This window comes from Protopterus annectens, chromosome 16.part0 (assembly GCF_019279795.1).
Source record: "Protopterus annectens isolate FY-2018-M chromosome 16.part0, PAN1.0, whole genome shotgun sequence".
In the NCBI taxonomy this organism is placed as follows: Eukaryota; Metazoa; Chordata; order Ceratodontiformes; family Protopteridae; genus Protopterus; species Protopterus annectens.
In genome coordinates, this window is record NC_056750.1 from 788,863,994 (window position 1) to 788,868,993 (window position 5,000).

Below are 5,000 nucleotides of genomic sequence, written 5' to 3' on the forward strand. Positions count from 1 at the left end.
GCATAGGGAATCTCTGGGTGATGAATCTGTCCCTCCAGCACGTCCTATTTATATCCGTGTTGAGGTTTAAGTCTCTTGCTCTTGTGGCTCTGGTGGATTTGGATTTTTTGAGGTGGAGCATGTCCATTAATTCCAGGTTGGACATGGCCTTGTATGTCAGGCACAGGTCACCTCTGAGCAGACGGTATGCGACTGAATAGAGCTGGAGTTTCTTCAGTCGGGCAGCATATGGCATATTTTTGAGCCCCTTTATCCTTTTGGTGAGGAACTTTTTGGGTCTTTCCAATTGCTGCAGGTATCGGGTAAGATACATTCCGAATGGGGAATTGTACTCAATCATTGGTTTGATAAGAGAAGAGTACAGGGGAACAATGACCTCCCTTGATCTGGATGTGAATCCCTTCATAATCAGGTGGGCAATGTAGAAGGTCCTCCTAACCACTTTGGCAATGTGAGTGTCAAAAGAAAGGTTACTGTCAACTTGGGTCCCCAGGTCCCTGATAACCTCTTCTGTGCTTAATGGATTGCCACCTATGTGGTAACTTGGGGTTACCTTGTTTTTACCAAAGGGTATGACTATACATTATTTGGCGTTTAGCTTAAGGCCATGGCTCTGGCACCAGTTTTCCGTTTCTATGAGACCTCTCTGAAGGTTATCTGTGTCTGATGGATTTTCAACTATGGCGCCCAGTTTGCAGTCATCTGCAAACTTTGTCAGCCACAATCTATGTTTGCCTGCACTTCTGAAAAGTAGATGCCGAACAAGAGGGGGCCCAGGACTGAGCCCTGTGGAACACCGCTTGTGACTGGCTTGGAGTCTGACATGGCACCAGCAACTCTAACCCTGTGGGTTCTGTCCTTGAGCCAGTTTGCAACCCATCTTGTGACATATGGGTTTACATTTAAGCTGGTGAGCTTTTCTATGATACCCGAGTGGGGTATTGTGTCGAAAGCTTTTGCAAGGTCAAGGTAGGCTGTGTGAACTGCCTTACCCTCATCAATGGCCTTGGTGACTGTTTCAAAAAAAGTCGACCAAGTTCAAGAGGCATGATCTGCCCTTGACAAAGCCGAATTGGGTAGGATCCAATGTCTGTAGGTCCCCTATGTCTTTATTTATGAGTTCCATTATGATCCTCTCCATAGCTTTGCAGACCAGGCTTGTTAAGCTTATGGGGCAGTAATTACCAGGGTCCGTAGAAGCACCGCCTTTGTGGAGTGGGACCACAGTTGCCGTACGCCACTCTTTGGGTACATATCCTGTGGTAAGGCTAAGATTAAACAGCAGCCTTATGTGTGGGTTTAGTTCCTTTTAAATTTTTTAAATCATAAGTATTGTTTTAATGGTAATAGTGCGCCAAAACTGAATACAACGATGTAAATTTAACTTACGAAAACAATATCAAATTATTGGATGAATTATTATTTAAGTTAAAGAATTTGGAGCTTGAGAATGTATATTTAAATGAATGCTTGAACTTAAAAATAGTCCCAAAAGGGTTAAGGGTATGTAAATACCCTAATAAGGTTAAAATGGGAAGTGAGTTTCATCTTGAATTGTTAGATATTTTTGACAATTGTGGTTTTGATATTTTAAAAGCCATCATTAAGGAAAATGATAGGGAAATGGGTGGCCTAAACAGAAAAATTGAAGAAGTAAACACTATAATCATGAATGATTTACTTTTTTCTATTGAAGAAAGTAAAAAGAAATACTTTGAAATGTTACAAAACATTGAGAAGATTATTAGCAACATCTTTGAAAGAAAATGCAGGAAATTGGAAAGGGATGTTAAGGAATATAAAGATAAGTCCCAATATCCAAAACCTAGAAGTTTTAATTTTCAGAGATACGAAGGAAGTCATCAGAATGAAGAATCCAGACACCCGGGTTTCGGGGACCAGGAGAATGGAGAGAATCGGGATAATTATCAAGAATACCCTCCCTTAAGAAGGTCAGAAAGAATTAGGAACAATTATGAAAAAAATTTCCAAAAAACTATCAGTATGGGGGGGGGGTTGTCAGACTACAGGAACAGGAATCAAAAAGAATGGTAACAAGGGATACGAATTTGGAAGCCCCCAGTAATGTTATTATAAAGGAAGGTTATGTTTGGAAATGTAATGATTATAGCATTTATAATTATAGTGGCCTAGATATTAATGAAACCTTCTTTAGTTTGTTCACAAAAGGGTTGAAATTTGTCCCAAACAGGAAAGCGGACATAAGGAAGGTTATTATAGACCTAAAACTCTTTTTAAGGAAGAAAAACTTGGACCTCATTTTCCAAGGACAAAAAGTATGTGGCACTAATAACGAAGTTTTGAGAAGAAAAAGTACATTTAACCCGCCTTTGAACCCACAATTAAAAAATTTCGAAGTGATGATGGAAAAGAAAATTAGGATGGAACTTTCTAAAAATTGGATAGCCCCTAATTTATCTAAGGATGAAACTGATTTGTTGTATACCCTATCAAATGTCCTGGATATTAGAGTAATAAAGCCGGATAAGGGTGGAGGGATAGTGATAATGGATCAGGTATTTTATGAATCTAAAATGTTGGAGGTTCTGGAAAATGAGGAAAGATATGAAAGAGCATCAATAAATGAAATTAATATTGGAAATAAGAAAATTTTGTTGGCTTTAAATGACTTGGTATCGGAGGGTTCAATTGATATAAATATGTTTAAATTTTTAAATGTGGATAAGCCCAGAGTACCTACAATTTTTGGGGTACCTAAGGTGCACAAAAATGTAGATAACCCCCCAATGAGACCAATAGTGGCATCTGAAGGATCTGTCACTGCACCATTAGCTAAATGGCTAGACGAAAAATTGAAAGATGTATTAAAGGAAGGGGGGTATAGTTAAAGATTCCTGGGAATTACTGCAAAATCTCAAGAAGGAAGCTTTAGATCAAAACATTACCTTTATAACTATGGACATTGTAGATCTTTTCTCTTCTATCCCTGACAAGGAAGGATTGCAGTGGTTTGAGGAAGCCTTGATTAGTTTGGGAAATTCAGTAACAATGATTTTTATCTGATTTTGACACTTATGGAGTTAGTTTTAAGCAATAATTATTTGCATTACGAAGGGGAATTTTTCAAGCAAACAAAAGGGGTTGCAATGGGGGCAAGATGTGCCCCCATCTACACCAACATTATCCTTTCAGCATGGGAAAATAAATATATTTTGAACTCCCCATACAAGAAGTGTTGGGAGCTATACAAACGCTTTCTGGATGACATGTGTTTCCTATGGGTTGGGACAGAGGGGGAGTTTGCGGCTTTTTATGAATATATCTCCTATTCTACTAATTTTTTGAAATTTACATATGTGAAGGATAAAGTCAGTTTAAAATACTTGGATATCCTTATAGGAAAAGGAGAAGATAATTTCTTCTCAAGAGTATATAGAAAAAAAAGTTACTCAAACTCATTTCTTGCCTATAATAGTGCACACCCTCACCATCAAAAGAAGGGTATTATTAAAGGGCAATATGTGAGGGGGAGTCGAATGACTTCAAGGGACATAGATTTTTATGAAGAGTGTGAGAAATTAAGGGGAATGTTTTTGGCGAGAGGTTACCCTCATAAATTAATTAAGGAAATAGAGGATGAGGTAAAGTCTGGAAGGGACAGCAAATTCAAGCCGATTTTAGGCTCAATGAATTGGAGAAAAGAACGAGAGAAAAATGAGCAATATGAGGGCAAAAGCAATTTTGTATTGGATTTCAGTGGTGAAGCCCTGAAAATTAGAAATATGATTGAAAAAGAATGGACAAAATTTGGGGAAACTTCTGACCTGGACTGTTTGTTTACCTCTCCTCTAAAATGTACCTATAGAAAAGGTAAAAGCCTTAAAAATTTTTTTGAAAGTAAATGTCATAATAGTAACCCTAAAGAGGGAAGAGTAGGGACATATAAATGCGGAAGATGTAACCAATGTGTTCACTTACTCCCCAAAGATACCATATATATAAAGATTAGGGACATGCTGATCCAAAGCAAACAATATGCAAATTGCCAGACTAGTGGTATTGTATATCTAGCTCTTTGTAAAATTTGTGATGCATTCTACATAGGAAAATCTGAGAGAAAATTAAGAAATAGAATTTATGAGCACTATTATGACATCAAAATAAAGTGCATTAATAATGCCCTATATAGACATAAAGTGAAATGCGAGCAAGCTTCTTTCACTTTTTTTGTACTAGAAGTAGTGAATAGAGATTTAAGAGGTGGCCCATGGGAACCATCTATTGAGTATAAAGAACTTTTATGGCAACTGTATTTAGAGGCCAATAACTACTGGGCTGAATGATACCTTATCAATTGCCCCGTGTTAAAAATAAGAGCGGCTAAGCTCTGAGGTGCCATGAATTAGGTTATGGTACTTTATAGGTTAAATTTTGATTTCTAATCATCATCAAACAGTATATTGCAATAATAAATTGTAATTCCTATTGGAAGTGTAAGTTTCAGGTTCGTTAAACATATAGTTTTACATATTCTTTTATGTGTGAATGGTTTTTAGGATAAAAATTTTTTTTTCTTCTAGTCAGTAGATGTCGCTATTAGATTAAGAAATACATATATACTTCATATATATGTTTTTTATTGATGAATGAACAATTTATGGTATTAAAAAATGAAGTTTTTTAGAATTATTTTACATGTATTAATTCCTTAGAAGTAATGTGGAATGTAATATATGTTTTTAACATTTTTTATTGTAAAGATTAAGTGTTTTTTAAATATATAATCGACCCAGGCTTCAGCATGGTTTTCCACAGAGTTTGCACAATTGAATAATTATGAAAAGATTTTTAAATTGATTAATTATGGTGATTAGTGAATATATTTAAAGGTGAATGCAATGTTTTGACACCATTCAGTCACATCCGAGGAAGTGGTGTAAACGAAAACGCAGTGTCGAGATTCAGCATTTATGTGTTTTTGATTTTTGGCTTGTTCCTGGTGTTGCTGTGTCTTAAGG